Here is a 25,843-nt window from a genome sequence, read left to right as displayed (position 1 = left end):
ATGGCCCATCAAACAAGAATTTGCTGTCTGTAGAAAACTGACCTGGTGGCTGCGCAAGACAATACAGTCAAGACTCATTGTTAAAGCATTTGCCCTACTTATTCAGCAAAACAGTGATGGAAAAGAGGAGCAACTGTGAACACTAGGAAGAAGCAATCTTATGTCTGTTCTGGTTACCACTACATTTTAAGATAGAAGGATAAAGAAACTCAGATTTTACAGATAGGCATACATGATTCCTAGCAATCTGGTGCCATATAATTTGCACATTTCAGAGAGAAACCACCCCGGTTTTGGAAGAAGAGTCCTGTAAAGTTGTTACTTGGGCACTCACATGTCATCCTGAGAAACCAGATGAGCATGAAGTGTGTGACTGCATTCCTACCTGCTGGTATTTTGTGTGAGTTTGTATTAGAGCACAGGGAAGGAGACACACCACTTTTTTTTCCTGGGTGTTTCCAAACTTCAGTTTGGAAAGTGAAGTGTCAGCTCTAGTTTGAACATGCAATAATCACTGATAAATCTCAAAATCTAAATATTTGCGTTAGTGAGCTAAAGCACACTGAGTAAGTCTTGTGCAAGGCAAAAATGTAAGAACTTCAAGGAAGACATATTTGCCTTTGCAGTGAGTTTTCCCTTGGGCTTTCCCACCACAAAACAGCAGGAGTTTGACTGCCCCAGAGGCTGTTCTCTGTGCACCTACTGCTTGCTGTGCCTCAACAGCCATGTAAAGGGGAACCCAACAGTGAACCTTCAGCACTGTTGTGGCTTGTATGAAGGGAAAAGTCTGTAGGGAAATGTACCTTCCAGATACCCGCATCAGCAGCGTAGCAGGAAAAAGAAATTTCTCATGTTCTCCCCACATGTTCTCTCCTTAAAATCCTCCAGAACAATGAGGCTTCTCTGCAGCTGTGAGGGACCATAGGGCCTTGTCAGGTATTCGTGCACTTCTCAGCTTATTCTGTTGCACCTTGATAGAGATATGACTAATTATTAGATCCTCAGCTTTAGACTCCCTGCAGTTATCCAGTGCACAGAGTTTTCTTTATCTTTTTCTACTCTAGCCTTACAGTTTACTTTAGTAAAATCATATTCTTGCTGCTAATGGCAGAATTTGGCTACCAGGAAAGGACATAGTTTTGAACTCTATGGGATCTTACTGATGTGGAAATCATCTGATCTCTTCCAAATACTTGCTACTTTATCATTTTTCACAGTATATCTTGCCTCAAGATTGGAAAATAATGAGTGATTTTGGGTGGTTAGTTTCAGCCATCTTCAAAGGGACCTAACATCTTCAGAAATTGCTGTTAGGGAAGACTGCATCTTCTAAAATCACATTGCCCCAAGTTTTGAAAATTTCAGGCTTGCATCAATATTCATGAGAGATCCAAGGTCAGCAGTATTTAATGAAAGAATACCTTTATGGGAAGTACTTTACATGCAGAGTAGATGCATGTTAGAACTCATTTGAAATGAACGTGTAGATTCTGATGTTACCAGGAAGGCAAACCTTAGCAAACAGAAGCATTTGAAACTGGGAACTAGCGTGTCAGTCTTCTGCTACTGGAACTGGATTTGAAGTAGACCTATATGCTGCTGTGTGACCTTTGACCACGTAACACATTAGTCTACTATGTGCTGTAATCATTATCTAACAATAAGGAGAAATAGAGACCTGAAGAAACAGAGGGTAGCTGAGGCTTGGACTTGTGCCTGTTACAGGCCTGTGACAGTGTCTAGTTGGTAGGCTGCTGTTGTTGATGACCACTGAAATTCATCCGGACGTTTTTGAAGGTAGAAGAAACTAAGTCTTGTGCACATTACTAATTGCAATTCAGAATATGTATCCTTTTTAACGATGTAATCACTTTCAGTAGATGGGAGAGTAAGGTGTGTTAAAACTCAGATCATACCGATTGTTACTTTTTAAGGCAAATGTGAACCTTAAATTGAGACAGTACCTCAGCAGTAACTACTGATTAGGTAAATTGACACAACCAGATTAGAAGCAGTTATGATACATGTGTGCTAACTGGGCTAGCCAGATGACCTCCAGTGACAGAGTTTCAGTCCTGCACCAGGTATGTCCACTGTGTACTCCGTACCATAGGCTAGCAGGATTTGGAAGAAGCAGTGAGGAGGAGAATGTGTCTTTTTTGGTGTTCAAAATTTTCTTTTACTTCAGCCAAAGAAAAGCTCACAGTGGCCTGAGGTCTAAGGATGCTAGAGGGGAAAGCAGCTTTTGGTTTGGGTTTTTGAAAGATGAGCAGAATGAAGGGAAATACTGAACTGAGTTGTACTTTGGACATTCTGTAACATTTTCATTCTCATCCAGATCCATGTGAAGCTGCAATATTTGTGTGTGTGTGTGTGGAGTTACCTTAATGACAGTGAACTGAGTCTCTCACAGAAATAGAGCAAACATTTTCTTACTGGCCTGGAGAGAAAAGGGTTCTCTGGTGTTTAGTCTGATGAATTTAGACATACTTCAGAGAGATTTTTGCATACACAGTGACCAAATTTCTCTGCTTGTGTGAACTGGCCCAGCATCACTCTACTCAGTCAATGCAAGCTGTGCCAGTTTATCTGGCCTCAGTTTGTAACAAATGGTTTGCTTCTCATTCTCCCAATTCCTGAGCAACCAACAGAGGGAAAGTTTTCATTAGGTTTTGAGCGTAGTTTTGCTATAAAATGTATACTCTGGGTGAGTAGTCCCAAGCCAGTGAGGTGTCTATATTGTAATGGAGATAATTGTACTCAAGCTAATAGCATTTCTGGTTCAGCTGAAGAAGGCAAGAAAGAAGAGGTTGGCAAAGAAGCCACTAAATGCAGCAAAGCTTTGAGCACTGTCAATAGTCTAGAGTGTGGCTCAGTTCAGAAAGTTCAAAACCACTGCTTACAGGAATTTGCACCACACCGTAAATATTTTGCATCCTTTTGTGTGAAATGACCTGATTTGTTTACTGTTTCTTGTTTATCTGCTCTGCATGACATGTCACATTTATCAGTATAACAGACTGTGGGGGGTAGCAGTACTTAAATGTTTATTTTATGATGTTTGGGCATTTTCTAGCTAAATTCATACTCAGGTAGCCTTTTCTTCTGCTGTTACAGTGTATCTGTCTCAGGCTGCCCCTAAAGAGATGAAGCATTAAACTCCAAAAGGAACTCAGAATACAAAGAGAAGACACTTGAGAGTAATCTGCAAGATGTTCAGGTATTTGTGCTTTTGTTATCTATACCAGTAATTGGTGCTCAGTGGGGGGTGCTCTGCAGTTAATGCGATTGAAGGAAAATGTTCTTGTTAACTCACACAAAGAGGTGAGAAAATGACATAAATGAAAAAGTCACAAGAAGGGTTAAAGCTGTTTTGTCAGAATGCCACCATGAAAATTAAAGATGAATTTAGGGTTAAAAAGGTAGTGTGTCAGAGTTGCACCTCAGAATTCAACACAATTGATGCTTCTGGATGTTCCATCGCATATGTTAGCTAAGTCAGATTTTACTGCCTGTTACTGCCCAGACTGTTGACAGCCATCTGAGGAACAGTGGAGAAAGTGGATTCTTCTTGATACAGAGCAAAGTGAATGGCCCTCCTCTACTGGAGGAGGCACTGTAAAGTTCCCAGTGGCCTCAGGAATTAGATCTGGGGAACTGTGTAAGCCCTGGGTTAGGCCTACAGTGAGGGTATAATTTTGGTTTCAAAACGTGACAGAGGATCCTGTATACCTTTGCCAGGCCTCAGATTTTAGTGAGATTTAAATAGTGTATATGTCCTGTATACAGATGAAAGAAAATAGGGCATTTGCAATTCTTCCCAGTGCAGAAATGGGACTTTCTAGTCTTATAGCAAGGCTAATCTAAAGAAAGGTTGTACATTTCTAAATTATAGAAAAATAGATTTTTGTTTTCTGAGTACATACAGGGAAAATTAATACAGGTCTCTTTAGTCTGTTATGTGTCTCTAAAGAGAGGAGAACAATTGTGTGGTTACTTTTCAAACCTCCTTGTGAGCAGATAGTGACAGACATGCTATAGATGTGCAAACTGATAACTTAATACATTTTTGTATTTTGATAATAATGTAGAGTTATTGACTGTACACAAGTAAGACCCTTTATAGCTGATTAATTCAGTGAAGCAAATGGGATTACTAACAGGTGTAAAGAGTTTTGTTTGCAGAATGCATCAATACAAAGTGCATTCAGAGAAAACGTTTTACTTGTATAGTCATTGCAATCTTATGTTAATGTTGTTACAATGATTAAATTGTTATAATTAACATTGCAAACTATTTTTCATAACTAGGTATTTTGAACAAAAGCACAAAAGCAGAGGTACCTCCTCAGGGTATATATTTAACAGTTATGTCACTAATATGTGAAAAATCACTCTTGGATGTTATACCATATGTGACTGAAAAGCTAGTATGAGTAAACAGCAAAGTCACTCAGAATGTTATTTTACTTCCACTGTATCAGCTTCCAGATATTTATTCAAGTTCATATTTTATTATGTGTGCATTGCCATGATTTTGGCAGTGTGTTCATAGACAGTATTGATGTTTTGGGTTTTGCTTTTTTGGGGGTGGGTTGACTTTTGGGTTTTGCTACCAAACTGCTGCTTTGACTTCATGCAGTTTGCTTCATCTGAATGAACCTCAGATAACTCATATGCAAAATCGATATTAAATCCCACAGTACCACGTTTTACTACACATAATACAGATGTAACATCTGGGATCAGTGAATGATAGTGGAGCATTATTAGTACTTTTCAGTATTTTGTCTTCATTTTCTGGTTTTTTTGGTAACATTAGTCCTTTAATGCATGTAGTTGTTAGCAGGAGCATCTCAAAGTGTAAAGTCAGTGGTGAAAACACTTGGGGTTTTTTGAACCTTGAGTCAGATCATTTGTCTTCAAAACGTCTTCAGGCTCTCTTTGGAGTTTTCTCTGTAAGAACAGGAAACTGCTATCAGAATCTCCTAATGTAGATTTAGAAAAGGTTTCTCTTCAACTTTGAAGAATGATGCTGTTTTTTCCTGAAAAAGATTAATTATATCTAATGCATTTTAACTTTTAAGCCTTTTTGAAAATAAGTACACTCAAGATTAAAAGTGTTTAACTACTCCGTTATGCGGTTCCTTCAGAAGAATTAACTAAGATAGGAGAAATGAGCCTTACACAAATTTTATTGACAGTAGGTAGGAAGAATAGTGCCTGAGCACATTCTGTAACCTGAAATTAAGCACTAATTCTGTACTTCAAGGTGGTGGTCAAATGAAGCATCTAGTATTTTGGATATGAATTACTGACCTTACTTAATGTTCTAAAAACTCATAGTTATGGGAAAATAGGCTTAACTATGAATTTCAGGTTGTGATCATTCCAATACTTCTAATTCTCTCAAAATAAGAAAAATCTAGAAGTCAGATTTTCCTTAGAAATTTGAAACTATATGTGATTTGAATAATGATGAGTAAGAAGCTACTTTAGAAAGGAAGATTTCTTTTCCTCTTTGCAGAAAAAATTACATTTAATACTCATTGCAAACCTTTCATGTTTCTAACACTAAACCCAATACACTATTTTATAAATAAATTACAGTTATAATACCACAAAGCTACTTACAAGAGGTGCTGCATTTGAGAGATGCAGATATTAATCCACTTTGATTTTCAAAGGAGGAGAAAGAGTACTTCTATTTGACAAATTTTGTGCAATTTGAGGAATTGAAAAACTTCAAATCAGTATCTTACCACAGTCTTTCTAGAATATGATGATATTTTAAGAGGAACTTTATCTAATAGGAAAACTTTGTGAAACCCTCAAACCCCTAGTCCTTCTCATTCTAAACCACTCTGCATTGAGTATAGGAAAAATTAGAATCAAAATACTACTAGAGAATGTGATAGAGGATTATTCCAGTTAATTGTGTTAACCAGTTCATTCCTGTTTGCTGCATTTTGTAACCAAGGCAATGGTTTCAGAATGTGCAGAAGTATCAGTTACTTTTTTTGGACATCGATTCAGGGTTGAGTGATGACAGTGATGTCTGGGTGCTGTTAAGGTAAGGGTGATGTTCGGATGCCTTTGTTTCAAAATTACAGCTTTGCAGCCGTTACACAGCCCAGGCATGAGCAGCTTCTACTGCAAAATACCTACTAGGTAGCAGTGGTTAGTTGAATGACAGCTGTAATGTGTAAATGTAGTGAGACACTGAGGAGGAAGAAAATAGGACATAAGACATGATGATGATTTAATTGACAGCCTTCATGTTGGAAGTTCCTGAACTTGTGGTTTAAAATTCCTTGATAATGTTTAAAAACATGAATAGATTCCCCTCCCCCCCTTTTTTTTTTCTGGAGACAGGGCATTGATTGGGTCTAAGTTGCATGTACTGAACAGTAATGTGGGGGGAGGGAAGAGGATTTCAGTAGTGAGTTAGGCCTGAGTTATAATGACTCATAACTGACAACAAAACACCCAAGAAGAGACACGAGACAGGATGAGATTAAATGAGACAAGCCATGAAAGAAGGGGCAGATTTATGAGTTATCAGTCTACAGATGGAATGTGAAGATATATGAGTGGAGAATGAGATCATCATGAAGAATTATGCTAGGGGAAAAGGAGGGGGTTCACTGGACAGATCCCAGTAGCCTCTTGTGGATAGTGGGAGGATTGATTTATGCCGCAGGAAAATTAGTATTCAAAATGATATAAAGATGGGTTATATCCCGGACCTCCAACGGGCTTGATTTTTCTCTCACTACACATCAAAACTTCCCCCAAAGAAACTACATTTGGGATAACCCTGAGCCTCCAAAAGTGTGTGGAGATCACACACCTTGATGGTAATCGCACCTAGCTGAAATTGTGTGAACATGGTTTCAATTTGCTAATGCAAGGCAATTTTCAACATTTTAAGGAAACTGCTGCATTGCTTAGAATAAAGACAAGGAGGCAAAATTCTCACCTTCAATCTAAACAATGCAGTAGTTTTCTTAAAATATTAAAATTTGCCTTCCATTCCCAAAACTGAAAGCATGTGTCCAAGTAACTACGTCCTTTGTGCTACATTGCAGCCAACGCATTTCTTATGGATTGTAAGTAGTGGAATCGATTGCCACATCTATTTCAATGAAATTTCAGTTGGCACAATTATAATTGATTTCAAGATTCATCATCTTAATATTTCCACCTAAAAGATGAAAATAAATACTTGGCTGCTCACAAAGCATTAAATCGCACATACATAACTGTGAAGTTTCTGCGTTACTTTAGTCGTGTCCCCCGCCACTTTTTCTAATTCTATTCTCATATCCTGTAAAGAGTGAAAAGGAAGATCTGTTCAGAGAAGTGCACGGAAGTCTGTGATTTAGCTGAGTCCACAGAATCAGTTGGCAGTGAGATGAGAAAAACTTCTGGTAGAATTTCTTCTTACATCTGATTCCAATAGGAATAGATAGGAATCGGGTAAAGTCAAAAGGGTGTTTCTCACAGATTAAATCATTTTTGCTCCATGTTGTAGCTAAGAATACCAGAGGATATCTATACCGCTGGTCAGGTTGAATTTGAAGTCATTAAAATTGGTAACTGGTGGGTAAAACTTGAGGTAATCAATAAAGCGGTTTTAGTTTTGTTGAATGTCATTAACTTTTTGTTTGAAATGTAATTTTGACTATAAAAGTGAATTGCCTTGAAAGCTCATGAAACCTTTATTATTCTAAAACTGTATCTGGAGCTATTCAGTTTTGGGTAGAACTCGAAAAAAAAAGATAGGTTTTTTTTCCATAAAACAGCAAAATTCAAAAATGCTGAAACATTTTTGCTCAATTTGAGCCAATAGGCTGAAACAGGCTTTGCTTAAGCCTCAGTTTGTAATATTTAACATTTTGTTTAACTATTTCTGATCATTCATTTAAACATCAATGTGCAAGGAGTAGGAGTTCCCTTTAGGAAGAGCTGGAACACCTGAGCTTAAGGATGAGCACATGAGCTTAGACCCAGGACTTGTCTAGCAGCGGGTGGATTGTCCAGCTGCTTAGACTGTCACCTGTCCTCAGCACTGGCCAAAACTGAATGCCTAAGGAAGTGTGTAAGAACAAGGAAATTGTATATCATATTTCAGCTAAGTAATCTCTTGGTGTTCAGCTATCCCAGAGATGTATTCAGCCAGACATTGTCTCTTCCTATTTAATAACCACAGTGGGTTCCTATCCTGTAAACTTGCGTGATCTCCAAGCCCGGCAAACTCCAAGCGTCACATTACTCTTTAGCAAGGAGTCCCAGGGTTTGACATGCATATTACGAAGAGCCACTTCCTTTTTGTCTGTTTTGAAACTACCTCCTGCTAGTTTGAGATGGAAGGATGCTTTATGGAATCTGACAGCAAAGCTGATGAAGGAGTATATTTGAAATGTGGTTCATTTTTAGAAGTTAAATTAGTGTGGTAGATAGAACACAGATAAGTAGTCCAGGACAGTATAGCCTCGTAAATGAAATAACTGCTAACCTAAAAGGTCTGTACTTCAAGAGAAATAATGCCAGTTATAAGCACGAGCATATCTGGTAACAGCAGAAAAACAATAGGTTCCAGTTAAAGGAAGCATTTAAGTATACGTTTAACACCACTGCCATGTTTCAGACTAAGTATATTCTGGGGTACTTGAATGCTGCTGGAACACATTTTTTCTTTTTCTTCTTCTTCTTTTTTTTTTTTTAATATTTGCTGGATAAACACCATGTGCTTTTGACTTTGCTGTCATTAGGTATGTGTTAGATATCATTTTGTGTAGAGCACTGATCCTAATTGGGAGCTCATTAATGTGTTCAGTGATTTTCAGCTTTACAGTGACAAGAGAGACAAATGGTAGAGAGAAGGGGGAAGAGGGGAGTAAAAGTGCATGAGGAACCCTGATATTTAAAAAAGACAGGAAGAACAGAAATTATTAGATTGTTACGTATTGTGACATAAGATCTCCTTAGAATGGGCTAATAAGCGCTTAAATAATACTTAGAGAAAGGAGATCAGAAAGACTCTAAGAGTAAAATTGTGAAACTTTCCACCTTCCAAGAGTTTGATGGTACCTTTTCTTTCCTGGTAGAACCAGTGTTTTACAAACATACCTGTGATTAATGACAGGACATTGTCAGGAGTCACAAGGTGTGCTTAAGATTAGGCTGCTCTTAAACTCTTTTGAGCATAACAGTAGAACACATGTAGGTCCCATGTAGCCTCTGCCCATCACCAAAACCTCAGGTTATGGGATGACAAGAGTGAGCAGATTTATCTATCCTTAAGAATAGGCATAGTGCAGAGCTGGAAATAAGCTAGTTGCAACTACCTGAGCTGCTCTTTGTCCTCAGACACATCTGTGGTCACCCCTTTGTAGTATCTTCTGTTAAATAAAAAGGAAAGCTCTTTGCTGTGTTTGTAAAACACATTAAAAGCTTCAAATGGAAAGCAATGGAAAGAGCAAAGTATTAAAATTACTGTTTACTCACCACGTTTTGCAGACTGCTAGGATTACTTCTGCAAAACCAAACGACCAGCTGAACAAACACACAAAATCATGATATTGAGAGACTGATTTTAACTAAATCACCATGAAGTCTTGCTGCCTGTGGGAGTTTTTCCTCACTAGGTTTCAATTGGAGAAGGTTACTTAATACAAACAGACTTTGCACGTTTTAGTCCTGAAACTGAGCTGTCTTAAATGTCAAACCTTCTTATGGACAAAATATTATAGGAAATAGAATGTATGACATTACATTACATAATAGTAGTATTCTGAAATGAGTCATATAGTAGAGTTCCAGGTTAAAATTAAAGACAAGCTGTGTGTAGTACAATATTTGATCATGTATATCCTAAATTCCTTTTATACAAAGGTAAAGGCTGGAAGAAGACAAATACCTTTTTTCATTTCATATGACATACTGGGGCACTGAAAGATTAGGTCCAGAATGTCAAAAATTGTGAAGTCCTCTTTAGACAGTAGAACAGAAGGCTGGACTTCAAAAATGCTCAGCTTTACTGGCCCTGAGCGATTCAGAATAGAATAAGAATTGAAGCTCATAAGAATTGAAGCAGAAACTAGATGCTGCTGAGCTCACCTGAAAATCTGACATCAGTGGTGGGCTTTTAAGCACTGGGAAATAGAGAAGCTGTTTTGAAAATCAGTTTCAGTGCAGGAAATAAACCTGGATGCCCATGTTTTTAAACAGAACAAGTTTCTGGGTTTTGGTAGGTCTTTTTAAGTGGCAGAACAGTAAAGGGGAAGGAAAACAAAAGGAATAAAAAGCCAGGAATAAAGACAACAGGAGAGAAGGTGTAGGTACAAAGATGCCATGGAGAGTACACTGCTGTCGGTGAAAGATGGAACCCGTCAAAAGTAGCTTGAAATGCCAGAAGAGGTAAAAAATAGGAATTATTTTTTGCACAATGTGTTCCTGTCAAGCAGAAATAGGAAGGAAACTCTGAGGATTGATAAATTCAGAAAATCATACTGCCCATCAAGGTAACATAAAAGGACACCATAAATCCCACCATTAGGGGATTGGTGTGGGCCGGCAGTGTACCAGCCTCCTTGTATTAGGAAGATCGCTAAGAGGGTTTTTTTTTCAGATAAGGTAGGAATTCAGTTTATTTCTAAATTGAATTGTCAGAATGCTGTTTATAATCAAAATAAATACAGTCTAAACAAGAAAAAAAAATCAAATTCAGGCTTCTAAAATCAGTGACTTTATATCTCTTCCAGAGGGCAGATATGTCTTGTGTATACTCAAGGTTTGTACAGGTACAGTAGAAGTATCTTAACACAGAAGTAGTTCTGTCTGTTCGTTTTCTTCCTTGAAGCTGTTTGCTGCATTTCAGACAGGTTAGAATGGAGTATTTTTCTGACTCTTGGGACTGACATTCAGCTTCCCTGTTATGTCTTATTAAAGGCTCTGTCAAGTTTGAAAATCCGTAATGCTAAAATAAAAACAATGTCTAGAGTGAGGCACAGTATGTTTTATGCCTGTTAATAAGTGAAGAGTGGGAGGGAAAGCAGAGTTCACAACAGGACTGAAAGCTACTTTAGTCCCTTCTTCAACTGAAAAGGGGGAAAAGGTGTTTGTTTTTCAGAGAGTATCCTGTATTTGTATGTACTCAAAATACTGATTGATTTGCTCATACTATTGACAGACATGGCATGCATTTCAAGTCCTTGAAGAACAATTTGCAGTAATTTTATTTTGCTTTGTGGACATAATTAAGCCACACAACAGCTGTCTGGCAAACGTAAGTGCTCTACTACCTGGTCTCAGGAGAGCAGAAACAAGGCAGAAGTGATTTGACCAAGTGACTGCAGATACTGGATGGCAGAACTGGGTGGGAATCAAATCTTAACCAACCACTTTATTGATAAAGTGATGTATGTTATGGCTGAGGAGGACGGACTCATAGCAGTTATGCTTAGATTATCTCATACCATGTGCTAAGCAAACGCCGAAAAGGAAGTCATTTTATGTATAGAGAAAAAAGATACAGGTGTGCTAAATGCTCTTCATAATAAGAGGAATCCTTATCTTGGCACTGCTCAGTCTAACAGAACTCTCCAGTAAATTTCTATTAAACCATAAAAAAAGGTGAGCCCTATCCCAACTGAACAAGTGACTGCAGATACTGGATGGCAGAACTGGGTGGGAATCAAATCTTAACCAACCACTTTATTGATAAAGTGATGTATGTTATGGCTGAGGAGGACGGACTCATAGCAGTTATGCTTAGATTATCTCATACCATGTGCTAAGCAAACGCCGAAAAGGAAGTCATTTTATGTATAGAGAAAAAAGATACAGGTGTGCTAAATGCTCTTCATAATAAGAGGAATCCTTATCTTGGCACTGCTCAGTCTAACAGAACTCTCCAGTAAATTTCTATTAAACCATAAAAAAAGGTGAGCCCTATCCCAACTGAACAAGATTTAAGCATGCATCTTGATTTTCTTCTTGAATGAAAATCATCTGATAGTTAAAGAGGACACCTCTCAGTTATAGGCATATTTTAATGCCATTTCTCAAAATCTGATGTACACTGCATTATTTCACAGAATCATTTAGGTTAGAAGTACAAGCTCCCTAAAACCTCCCAGAGTTTGTGCAGTATCCTCCTTCTCTCCTTCTCTATAAATAAATAATATACGACCTTTGTGTTATAGAAGCCTAGTAAAGACCCTGGCAGGACATCACACAACCTCTTAATATAACTTCCCAGCTATTCGTGGAACTCTGCCTCCGTGTCACTGAGAAACAGAGTTGGAGGTGACAGTTCAGATTTTGCATCCTCCTTCCGGAAGCTGTTTCAATCACACAGCCAGTTACGCATCTTACTGTGCATTTATAGCATAAGGAGTCATTTGCAGTTGAAAATAGTCCTGGGCACAGTCAAGATGGACATTGAGTGCAGGCAAAGGTACAGCTCTGTTATTGCTTTCAGGTACTGAAATTAAATGTATGTTTAATAGGTTTCTGTTTCAGTGAAAATTATAATAATAAATGTGATTATGTACAGTTCAGTAAAGATGCAATTTAGAGCGTTAAAATATTTATGTGAACTCTCAAATGACATCCTAAGGAGGTGTTACATTAAAATTGCATGTTAAAACAAAATACAAATTTCCCTTCCCTACTTAATGTCAGTTACTTCATTTCAATTCTGAAAATATTTTTCAGTTATTTTTGTGTGATGATTTTTCTCGCTTAGATAAATAAACTTCCAAGTCAATGAATTTAAACTTAGAACCTTCACTACTTAAACCTCCTTGTGCTTTGATAATTAAAGTTTAAAAAACAAAATGTGTAAAATGCACATAGTCATACTGATTTCAGATGTTCATGCATGTTGCACTGTTCTGGAGTAATGTATAAATACTGGAAGAAAATATGCTTCCCATTGTAAGACAACTTTCTTAAGTTTTTTTTTGGGTGTCAGGGCTCAAGTAAGCTGTTTAACCTGGGAGTATGAACAAACCTGAGCATCCTGGCACATGCCAGTGGGTTAGCTTGTGTGTAAAGGAATGGTTTTCAGACTTTATAGGTTTGTGGCTGCTGAGCAAATTCCAAAAGAAAAGTAGATATTTAGATCTGCTTAGGTCTTTAGAAAGACTGTGTTTCTGTCCAGTGTGTATGAACATGCTGCCGCAGAGTTCATTTCTGTGTCCTCCTTGGGCCACACAGCGCAGCTTGTGAGCTGCAGATCTCACACCACCCAGCTTTTTCAGCAGAGTGCTGATAATCTGCAGCCTTTCAGAGAAACAGAGGCAAAGAGGATGCACTTTTCTAAGCTCTTAAATACAAACCAGTATATAGGCTAACACAGGTAGCTCTTCTTGTTGATGCAAGTGGAAACTGGATTTGAGCAGTAGATACACTCATTGCAAGGATGTTTGTTTTACTCTTAACTAGGCTTTGGTGTTTTTTTGGTAACTGGTCGGCATAGGCTCCTCTGAGATGTGGAGACCCACTCACATGCATCACATGCCTAAATTTCTCAAGCAATTCCCAAATTGTGTTGTTGGTGAAAAGTACAAAGTACATTGAATTTGTCACATGAATTCCACTTTTTCAGGGCAGGAGGACAGTTTAGAAGTAGAAAGGAGAATACAAATTCTATTTGCATTGCAGTACTCCAGTGACGCTTGATGAAATAAACTCATTAGAGTGCATGTGGTAAAGGTGCCATCTAATTTAATGTAGGATTCTTGAAAGTGCATCAGTATTTCAGGTGAAAGGGGCGTATGCCACTAGCTAGCAAAAAGCAGAAATAATGATCTTTTGTGAATCTCCTGGACTTTAGACAGAATTAATGTTTTTTAAGGTTATACCTGCATTAGTGGTACATATTAGTTGGCACATCATTTAGTTTACATATTTCATCTACATCCTTGGAGCTAGGTACCAGGCTGTTGCTGTGTAGTGTCTACTCTGAGGACACTTTCATCAATGACTACACAAAGAAAATTCAAATTAAAGATTACTTCCTAGGCCTAGTGGTTCATCCACTATTTTGCTGTTGAATTAATGAATGCTCAGTGCAAAACCGCAATTGGAAAAATAGATGACATTGAAAGGAAAACTCAAATATGTTTTATGGATAATTTGTTTTTCTTGCTTGTGATTGTACTAGCACTGTACTTTTGGAAGAGTGAGAGAATGTTCTAAGGGCAAGTGTCTGAACCAGGACAGAGACTTGGTTTAGTCACCAGTCTTTGTGCGCATTGGCTTCTCTTGACCTTCCTACTTCCCTGCTGCTGGAACTAAAAATTTGTTTGCAGCATTTTGGATTGCCAGAGCTTGTGGCCTCAGTTATGTGGGTATATTCTGTGATAATTAATTCTGCCGGTGGACTTGGGAGTTGATAAATGCTACTATTATTTTACAATTATATATTAAATGTTACCTGTATTACCCTCTCAGGACAACACAGTGCACTTCCAGGGAAGAAACACATAACATGACATGAAGAAAATGAGAACATAGTTAAACAGAATGTGTCCGTGATAGTCTAGGGAGAGATTAAACTGGAATTCAGCTGAAGTCTTTTGTAGGAACAAGCACTAGTGAAGAATGAGCAAAACGGGAAAGCTACAGGGCTCTGCTTAGCTTGTCATTTTTCCCCCAGCTGGTAAAATCTGGTATATAATTTCTAATATAATATTGTTTGAATATTTTGCCCTGCTTTAGTTTGCTTTTAGTTTCTTTGAGAAAGTAATTCCGAGCCTTCCTTTCTTTTCCTGTGGTTCTTCTACAAGGTTTCTTTCAGCACTATCTAATTGGTTGACTTATGATAGGAAAAAGTGCTGTGAAATGCAGTGTATAAATAAAACAAAACCAGAAAGGCTTTTTATGTGTTTGTTCCCTGCTAACTTCTTTCTGTGATGATAATCTCAGTGATTATTTATAACTTATGAAAACAGTGTCTATCTGCACGAACATGGAGAAGGCACTCCTGATTTAGTTCTGTAGATGAAGAAATGGAGCTACATAAAATAGTTTTCATTCCTCTTGTTAATTCTTGATTGAAACCCATTGAGCACTGTTACTCTTTTGCTGGTAATGGACAAACAAAAGAACAAAGACAAATATCACCAAAGACAAATCCTTAATTTTTATTTCAGAGGAGAAAAACATAGAACATATTATTTTATGGATCTGTATGTGCATAGTTAAATATACATTAATTATAATGGATAGCAATATAGTAAAGCAGAATGAAATCCCTAGTGGCATTGCAACGCATAGATTGTGGTTGCAATTAGAGAAAACCTGTTTAATCTGTGAAATTAGGACTTGCTGTGTGTAAGCATGAAAAATACGGGTAGCATCACTTTTTTTCAGAGAGGAATGAAGCTGTGGTACTTTGTGTGTTGTGGGACACATATGGCATGCAAAGGAGATAATCGAATGTAGCTGGCTTTGAGAGTCTGGAGCAAAGGCAAGGCATTTTATGTGCAAATGATCAGTCTTATATTGGATTCTCAGTACTGGTGGCATAAAACTTTAATTTCCTAATAGAAGCAGAGCAGTTTGAAGTGATAAGTGATAACGGTTGAGGCTGAGTATTGTTTTTCTTTTTAATTCATTATTTATAATTTAAGAAGTTGCTATTATTTATTTTATTTGACATTGTCTTTTTAAAATAGTTTTTATTATTTAAAAAATAAAGTAATGCTTGGAATATAGACTTACATAAATACGTATATCTACTGTAGGAAAAATCCACAAAGGAAATAAAATAGATTAGATTTTGATCAGTTCAATTTGCCAATGTATATGTAAGAAAACAGTCTATTCTTGGGAGCCAAATTTGTACTGATGATCATAAGAATAATTTTAGGGTGGGAAAGTGTGTATCTGAAGCAGTTTCTGGAAAATGTCATTAGCAAGACTAAATACTACTCCTCCCTTTAAAATAAAATAACAGTAAAGTACCCTGCAGAGAGGTTTGCTCTTTGCAGCCAAACCATAACTGTTCATAGGCAACTGTCAGAGAACAGGCAAGGAATACACTAATCTCTCTCTGCATGGGGGCAAGCCTAGTTAGGCACACACACAATTTTATATGATTCTTTAATTCATATGTACATTTTCAGCACAGTGCTTTGAGGAATAACTAATGTGCCTATTCAGTACCTGGGGCAGCAGGTGTTTAATGAAAACAGTATATTGTATTATACCTTAGAATCATAGAATCATAGAATAGTTAGGGTTGGAAAGGATCTTAAGATCATCTAGTTCCAACCCCCCTGCTCTGGGCAGGGACACCTTACACTAAATCATATCACCCAAGGCCTCGTCCAACCTGGTCTTGAACGCTGCTTCCTGCTTATTCCCTTTGCCTTGAAGGACACAACCAGTTGCGGATGGTTTTAATACATTTCAAGCTGTACCAGTTCTTTTTTTCCCTGGTGTTCTGGTGAATAATTACAGCAGCTACTGTTGAGAATAGTTCACAAATGCTACTCTATGTCTTTAGAAATGCAGAAGTATGAGAGAAGTTTTATTTTGTCACTGTAGTGCTATTTATAGAATTGTAGAATCATTTAGGTTGGAAAAGACCTTTAAGGTCATCACATCCAACCATTAACCCAGCACTGCCAAGTCCCCCACTAGATCATGTCCCTATGTGCTACATCTACATATCTTTTAAACACCTGGAAGGATGGGGACTCAACTACTTCCCTGGGCAGTCTGTTCACCCTTTTGGTGAAGAAATGTTTCCGAATATCCAATCCAAACCTCCTCTGGCCCAACTTGAGTCCATTTCTTCTTGTTCTATTGCTTGGGAGACCACACAGACACCCATCTCACTACTACCAAGACCCCTGCCAACTTCTACTTAATGAGCTATATCTTGGGAAAGGTGAAAGAGTATGTAAAAAACACAGCAACTGCCACTGGCTGATGATACATTAAAAAGCTGGTTCTTCCTTACCAAAATAGTAGCACATCACTACTTGGAATTAGTAAGTTGTGAAGTTTTAAAAGCAGTAAAACGCAAATCAGGTTCAATCATGGGTGTGCTTTGGTTCTTAATTAAAAGATATTTTGCCAATGACATTTACAGTCTTTTTCACTGTTGGATATGCTGCTGCTTGTGTCAGCAGCAGATTTTTGCACAGCTTTCACACAGGAAGAATGAGGAAATGTATTTCTGTATGATGTTCAGAAAAGGTATAAAGTTCAGCTGCTGAAAAAGTAAGGCATTTTGTCCTGAATATAACTTAATGTGTACAGAAGATGGTTAGATGCTGACAGTGTAGATTTTGGCACTGAGTCTTCCTTAAAGCAAGGTTTGTGAAGGTTTTTTTTCCTAGCAAGTTACAGACATAAAAATGACAGAAAAGCCCATGATTGCAGCATGTCCTACTTCACCAGAGTGGTCATAGTTTCCTAAAACTACTTCCCAACAACTTTCTAACAGAGGACAATGGTGTATTCTTGCTTTTGCTTACCAGGAAGCTTGCAGTAATTAAAACCAGCAGACATAATTATCTCCATGATTGGAATTTGCAGCTCAGTGATGTAATGTTTGCTGCACTGAAGAGCTCTGGTACAACCTTTGAAAAGTCCTGAGGGATCATTCCTAGGTAACAAAACATAGAGTAAAATGTAGATGATTTTTTTTCCACCGGTTAGCTCCTCATGTTTGATGCAACAGGATTTCTGTGCTTCACATACTTTTCCTGGATCTTATGGTAACTGAGAAAACGGTTGATGATGAAAACCAGGTGGTGTAAGATAATTGTTGCAGAGATCATCAGAATACTGTACTCTTTCTATACAGTCTGAAGTTGCTGTGTAGCAACAGTGATTCCATTATTAACTCATATGGACTCTTTATTGATTTTAATAAAAATAGGGATGGGATTATTGGTTATAAAATCAAGGCCATGGAGCTTAATTAGATCAATACTTTGGGTTGCAGCTTTGCATACTCACAAGATTCAGCGACAAGAAGCTAGAGCTTTTTGTTCTTATCAAAGTATTCCAGTAAGTATGAAAGCGCATGAGCCATGCTGCTAAATACAAATGTGTCATTCTTCATAAGCAAGAGTTTTTGAAATGGAGGAGTGAAAATCTGAGACTCAGAAATAGTAAATTCTCCGGTTTTTTAAGCAATGGTCATATTTTGAACAGCACTACCACTGGAAACAAACCCCCCCCAAAAAAAATTAAGTGAGCTTCAGACTTATTCTTGAACATCAGCTAAACAAGAAGTGTTATGGGAAAGAAGCTTTTGTGGGTGAGACCTTATTTTAAAATTGCCTTCGCTTAGATTCGTCTTGTATAGAATCATTTGGTACTGGCTTCTGATGAGTTGGGATGTTGTTGTCTTTGACAGCTCAGTGGAATTCTCAGAGCTGTCAGTACTAAAGTTTGACAGTGTTTGTGTTCCTTGAGGTATGGAGAAGAAAAGTAATTCTGAACAAAATTCTTTTCTTTATTTCAGATTCACTCGCAACTTGCAAACTGGAGTCTGCTTACTGTTCTCTGTTTCAGATAAGATGTCAAAGCAAGCAAGGGAGACTTAGAAGTAATGTGACTCAGGAAAAGAGTATTTGGTAAGTCACCTAATGTGCATTAAGAAGTTGAGAAAGTGATAATTCATTTGCATGTATTTTTTTCTGCTCCTTTGTAGTTAAATTATGCTTTTTATCCTAAAAACACATTTTGCAAAGTGTTTATTCTGTCAGAAGGTTAACAAATCAAACCAGTACCTTCCTGCAAGGCGTGCCGCAGCTTAAGCTTCTGCAAAACTTTGCAGTCCCTCAGCACTGCGTTCTGGTTTTGTTGAACTGTAACACAGTGCTCTTCTATCTGTGCAGCTTCCACATTTTTTTAAGGTTAATTATTCACATGTTTCAGTTAGAACATCTTTCTTGGTAATTCTACATTCCCTCAGCATGTCAGAAGGAATATTCTCATATTCAAACTCCATTGAATAACATCATCTACTTGAGGAGTTTCTCATTCCCTTCCAAAATACATATTGATTTCAGTGGAATTTAAGTAAGACAATTCTTGTGTATTCACTGTCTAATTTTGCTTTACAGGCTTTTAAATCTCCTTCCTGAACTCTTAAAATCTTGGCGTTTAATGTGGTGACCATATGGCTTTAATACTATTAGTTCTTGAGTTTACTGATACTTTCATTCTAGCATGCACAGTTCTTTTATACTGTGCAATGACTGTTTGGTTGTGCTAATATAGCTACAATATTGTTTAATTTTATGAAAGCCTACTAATGTGTTTAAATGGGATTGAGAGGTCATACAGTTTCACTTCGAACTAGTAGCACTCAGTTCTGATCTGTATTTTTACACCTACTTTCGTGTATATGATAGAATATCTGTGCAGGTGAATAAAAGAAAAAGCTGTGTAGCTCTTTTGTGTCACTGGAAAATATTGTACAGGTATGTACCCTATTCAGGTCAGGCTGCATATAAACACATAGGTATCTCCTAAAGATAAATTGCATATACATCTACAAAACGATTTCTGAAGAGAGGATTATTTTATATTGTCTTTGGCTCCTGTCCCATTTTTATTGATATCCCAAGTTTGAGAATCCTCACTGAAACAAAAGATAGTTTCTTACAATAATGTCTGGGTGTGACATGTGCATCCAAATGGATTTCTCTTATTCAAATGCAGAGCCTGGGACAGAATTAGAAACAGCTGTAACCCCTGACTCAGCAAGGTACAATACCACTCTATTTCTATAGGGATGCTATCCCAGCAAAATAAATCGAGCAACTCCTGATCAAAGGTATTAGTAATTTATTATCATGATGTTCTTCTGACACCCACACATAAGCATTTACATTACAGTGCATAAAAAAAGGTCATAGTTGCTTAAATAAATAACATTGGTATTTTGCAATTAAGTTATGAAGGAAGTCTCTTTTCATATAGCTGCTGGCTTTGATCTTTCTTTACATTATTTAACACCTAAGACTCTAGAGTGAATTCCTTTTGTCAGATATGCAGTGTAGTTTTGCTGTGGTGACATCTTGCATGACCTCCTTGAGCAGGGTCAGAGCAGACTGCAAGTGGGTAGCAGTAGATTCTGCTCTTTTCCTATGGTGGAATTGCCTTGGTTGTCTTCCCAGCCTCTCTGGTTGCTTGCTCCTGTCCTTTCCTGTACCATTGCTTTAGTTCTGGTTTCCTCTGGATCCTAGCACAGAAGTCTGTGGTCTCAGTGCAGTACATATCCTCTGCAATACCTGATTTCTGCTTCAGTTGGCTTTTCCAAGGCTCTCAGCCTTACCCACACGTCCACATTCGTTTCTCCAAGTCAGAATACTGGCTGGATAAAACACTTGGCTTGACATAGATGCCCTTATATGTCACCAGAGAGAAGAGTGGTAAGCCTAACCTCTGAAGCTGTAAAAGCCAATCAACAAGATGTCCCTTTATATCACGGGGATTCCAGGAGGGAAAAAGTTAAAAGAAAATTGCTGTGAAATTCAGAATTACATTGGTTTGGGTTTGTTGGGGTTTTGTTGGTTTGTTTTGTTTTGTTTCTTTAATGAATTGTTTACTGTAAAGTTCTTTTTTGACTACAGACTGAACAAGGAAGGAAACAAAACATTTGAGTTCTCTCTGTAAGGCAGTTACTTTCTCTGTGCCTTTTTCTTTCCTCTGTTTAATTCCCAATACCCTAGAGAGGCAGTTTCCTCTCTTAGCAGGGCCTTTGACCTTAAAAATAGCCAACTCCAAAATAAACACAGAAAAAAACCCACTACAGTTGTTTCAGATACACGATAAGTAACCAAACTGAGTGCACGCTAAGGCTGAAATTCATAGTCTTTCAGAACTGCAATTGGTACTTTCATTTCTTTGTGAATTAGCATTCATTGTTTTGTGTTCATGCTGTATGCCTGCCTCTCTCTCCAGAGAAATTTGTCAAAACTTAGGATGCTATTTATAAGTAATGTGCCACTACTTTTACTACTCTTGCAACATTTTTAGAGGGGACTCTTTCACTTTGGACAAGGGCCAGGCAGGGCACCAAACACCTAAGGAAGAGGTGATCCCAGAGTGTTTTCATGACGTTCTCGTGTTGTGCTCTTTTGGTGCTGGTAGACATCGCAGCTGCATGGGGCCAGCTGGAAGAGTTGATGATTTATCAAACATAAGACTGGTTCTACCTCTTTTGCTTCTAGTTTTGATACTCTGTTCTTTGATTCAGCTGCACGAAGGAGGAGGTGGTCCAGCCTGGACCTCCCCTCTGCATTGAGTCATTTGTGTAATGCCATTCATAGGTTGTCTCATTATCACCATTGCTGCCTTCTTGTCAGTCTACAGACCAGAATTTTCAGTTTCTACAAAAGCTTTTTCCAGGAAAAGGACTTAGCATGAAACAGATTTAATGGGGGTGGGGAACTAAGCCTAGCCTAATACATTAACGGAATGTGTCCATATGTTAAAGCAGTTGTTAACAGCTGTACTCTATATTTCACTGAGGAGCCCTTGGCCATATGTAACCGGTAAGGACAGAAGGACACGAGAAAGGACATTCAAGTCCACACATTAAATCCCTGCTGACAAGCAAGTATTGCAGTGGAATATTTTCAGAGTCTGGCCAGTGCCCTTGCATGGAAAAGTCAGTTAGGGCTCACAAATACCTCTCACTGGGCAGAATTGTATTCTGACCTTGTTTAAGAAGATTTAAAACTGGTACAGTTTCAGGAACAACAGTCCTTTGGGTCTTCAAACACATTTCAAACCCTTCTGCCACAAACAGACACCAAGTAGTGCTGACACAGACTGTCACAAAACAGAGGTATTCCCCCTGATTTACAAGGGCTGAGTTCATGTTGCAGAGGACAGTTTTCTACCTCTTCCTATATGAATATGCCAGCTACATCTGTGTGCTGTTGCAAACGTTTAGACACTTGAGTGTCTTCCTCTGGATATAGCTAAAATCTTTTATTTATTTAGAAAAATATGTGCTACAGTGTTATGAAGTCTAAGAATAGGACTGAAACTTTTCTGATTAACACAAACAGTTTGGTCTTAGGTGTAGGGGAAGGAGGAACAGTTAGAAAATGAGCAGGGGGAAATAGCAAAAGAACATTTTGTGTACTTTTCCATTGAAGATATAGCAGGGTTTGGAAGGTTTTTTTTAATCTGTTGTGTTAGCTTAATCCACAGGGAACTCATTTTGAAATTAAATATACCAAAGCATTTATGATTTACAAAGAGGGAAAAAATAAAAGCCTCAAAAAATATCTTGTGTTTGATCTATTTGTTGCTATGAAAATATTGACAAAAGGCTGAAGAATGGCCTTCATTTAGCTTATTATTGTTGGCTTGCTTTAATGCTTTCTTATTAAGGGCAAACTCCCATAAGATGTGAGATTAACTCTTTCACAGTTGCGCAGGAGTAAAAGATGGGGACTTCAAATGTAAAACTCCTCTAAACAATGATTCTAAACTAGGTAATCTGTGATTCCTACTCAGAAAAACGTAATGTGGCAGAGGGAAGCTTTTAGAAGTAAAAAAGAACTTATATGGAACGGTTTGTGCAGAATTTATATTTCAAAATAGCTTTAAAAAGCAGCCTCCAATACAAAAACAGAAACATGGTGTTAATTAAGCAGTTCTGAAAGTGTTTCAGAAAACAAATACTTTATGGGAAGGAAAAAAAAGAACATAAAAGTCTTACTCTTGAGTGTGCATATGTAAAATAAGCATCTGTCTTCACTGAAGTGTGAACTACAGACCCAACTCAAGTGTTACTGGGACCTTAACTTCATTTACCCACAAAAACCTCTAGTTTTGTGGAGTGGTTAGTGCTTTTCACTTGAGTCAGCTAGTCCTTCAGGAGCCTGTTTCGAAGAGCAAGTGCTACTGATGTTTAAATTGGTAATGCAATAGAGAAGTGGCAAGCGACTTCAAACTTGAGTTAACGCAGTGCATCAGCTGCTAATCCAGTCATGCTGTGCTGCTAATCAAATCATCCTGGTAGTCCAAGGGCTGATTTTCAGTGTAGTCATTGTCACACAAGTAAGAACTAGGCTGAAGCCCATGCTAGAACTGCATCTTAGCAGAACATACCCAAACCAGCTTCTGGCTGGCTGGTCTGCACCCCAGGCACTGTCTGGATGTGGTAGTACAAGAGGTCAGCCTCTAAGGCAGATAAACCAGTCCCTTGTGAACACCATGCTGCAGTGGCTACGCTGCTGCTGATGCTACCTGTGCTCATTAGCTTGAAGCCTGCTTAGGTAGCTGAAAACTCATTGAAATTGTCAGGAGAATCATTACCTAGCTCTGGGTTAGTATCATGATGCCTGGTGTTGCAGGGAAGGCAAACCTGAAGTTTAAGCTGTCTGTTGTCGCTTGACAAAGAAACAGATGTTACTGTTGCCACCCCAGAATTCCTAAAAGAAATTGCTAATTTGAACTACTTATTCCATTCTATTCACATTGAATTAGCATTAATAATGAAGCTAATTGTACTGTTATCACTGTAGAATCCGAGGGAGCCTGTTGGGCAGAATGTCGCATGAACAGGAATGTCTGTTGGGATATTTAATTTCATCTCCCTTGGCAGTGTTTGATTGTTCTCTTTTGTACATTTACTGTTAACTGTTAGTGGTCTGGATAACTTTGTGGAATAGGTAGAATTTGGTCCAGGCCAGCACAAAACATGCAGATGTCACTACCTTAAGAATGACAACATGCAGGGGAGAGAATCCAGGGAGTTAGCATTTCACTCCAGTGACCTAAGATATTCACCTTTTCCTTCCCAGAATTTCCCACCAGGCTATGGTTATTTATACTGACCAATACACTTCCATGCCTCTGTAATTAGAAGTAAATTTCAGGATTGCTACTTAGACTGCAAGGACCTGATCCTGCAAAGACATATCTCCTTTGGGCCATCTGTGTAGTCTTGTTTGAAGACTGTTTGCGCAGATGAGCAGGACCTGCTCTTCCTTGGCACGTCACGAGCCTTTCATCACCATCTCACATCAGATTTTGACTGATGCCTTGGTCTCAGTAGGTACAGAGCTCCTAGCATTAAAGACTGTACTCTTGCAATACTTGCACTGTGCATTGTGTTATGCTTACTTTATCAGAGTCAAATTAAGAGGCATGGGTTTTGATTGGCTTGCTATAGGGACACAAAAGGAAGTTATGGTATCGGTAATAAAGCTCCTAATAAGCAGTAAACTTGTGCTTGGAGTTGTGGACAAGAAATACCACTTCCATGCAAAACTCATTTGGTGTGAGGGTTCTTTTTTTTTTTTTCCTCAGTTTCTTTTTATGTTGTATTATTTTTTAGCTTTGGGGTTGTGGGGTGGATTTCTTTGTCTCAGGAACCTGTAGTTTTTAAAATATAGGGCGACATTTGTTTATTAAAACAATTGTTTGTCACTGCAACTGGTCTTAATAAAATGATGAAGAGAAATGTATATAAAGAGTCATATTATACCATATACTGGTAAATCCAGTACTTTTAAACTAACAAGAAAGCACTCTGGGGGTTGTTATTGTTCTAGTTCATTTTATTCCAGATAATCTTTACAACTTTAGCTTTATCCAGGTTCACAATCAAAAATCACAGTGCTTATATGCTCACAATTGTATCAATCTGACTCTCTTGCTCATATAAAGCTCCTCCATTAGGAAATAGATTTGTAAAAAATAGACACAGAGCTATATATTAAAACCCCAGGTGTAGTATTTGTGATTCTCCACAAAGTATTTTTCTGCTCTTCTTTTCCCAAACTTCACTCCGACAGGCAGAAACTACAACTAGAGAAAATATTGCAGTGACCCTGAGGTGACGTGATTAACCATTTAATGGAAATGTTGGGGTTTTTTTACAGTTTTGCTGTGTTAGAGTTTGAGGTGGGGCAGGGGATATTATTCTAGGATCAGCATATATAATTTCCAGAATTTACCAGTGGTTGAGGAATACTTCACCAAAGAAGGAAGCCCAATGACAGAAACTGTGCTGACAAAACTTAGGATTTTTTCTCTTTCTCTACCAATTTAATAGTAGAATCACAATTAAACTAAACTAATATTTCTTTACTGATTAAAAAGTTCTAAACTTTAGAAAAAAAGTGTCAAAAAAAATGTGCCATAATTCACATGCTTAGTGTTTTTTTATTCCAGTTACTTGATTTTCAGTATGATTTCTAAATGTTTCTGCCAATTTTGCTGGGATTTTTTTGACCTTTATTCTCATCTGTCTGTAATCATCTTGCTTTTACTTTCCTATTTTACCTTTCTTCTTTTGCTGCTTACTGTCCTTGCTTCCTGCGTTCCTAAATTAATTGTCACTTTTTACCTTACAGTTTTATGCACAGCATGTAGACTCTCCTGTTTTTAGTGCTATTAAGGAAAGCTCCTCAAAACATAAAATACTGTAGATTTCTTACAGAATACAATTATTCCAATTCTAACATACAGCAAACCAAAGCTGCTAAGTTATATGGCTGTAGACCACTCGTGCCTATGCAGATGGTATTATTCCACACTGGTTTCCCTCTCTTACAAGCCGTTTGTGACCAGAAGACTGGGGATGCTTGAAGTATTCTGCATCAGCTTGCTAACAGGTGCCAAACAGCACAGAGATTCACACTGTCATGAACTAATATAATACCCCTCATGGAAGTGAGTCCAAGCCATTTGTTTCATCAGCTTTGAAAGCTGCAGTGTAGAGGAGATGACTGGAAAGTATTATTTGAAGGAAAATAACTGCTTCAAACCCTAAACCCAGATTGTGGGTTTTGTCTTTTTGTCACCAGTTTTGTCTTTTTAATTC

General features: G+C 37.9%; 1 long non-coding RNA gene across 1 annotated transcript in view; it reads left to right on the top strand.

Annotated features, from left to right (window-relative positions):
• Positions 1–25,843, top strand: part of LOC130608625 (uncharacterized) — a 119,501-nt gene that overhangs the window by 65,016 nt on the left and 28,642 nt on the right. The window contains exon 7 of the long non-coding RNA XR_008974586.1: positions 18,506–18,617. This is a non-coding gene — a long non-coding RNA (uncharacterized LOC130608625). The remainder of the gene's footprint in view (positions 1–18,505; positions 18,618–25,843) is intronic.

This window comes from Pezoporus wallicus, unplaced genomic scaffold (assembly GCF_028554395.1).
Source record: "Pezoporus wallicus isolate ANWC-B61680 ecotype Strahan unplaced genomic scaffold, APGP_CSIRO_Pwel_v1 scaffold_3294, whole genome shotgun sequence".
In the NCBI taxonomy this organism is placed as follows: Eukaryota; Metazoa; Chordata; class Aves; order Psittaciformes; family Psittacidae; genus Pezoporus; species Pezoporus wallicus.
The sequence above is the reverse complement of the archived record's forward strand: the minus strand, read 5'-3'. Positions and strand labels throughout refer to the sequence as shown.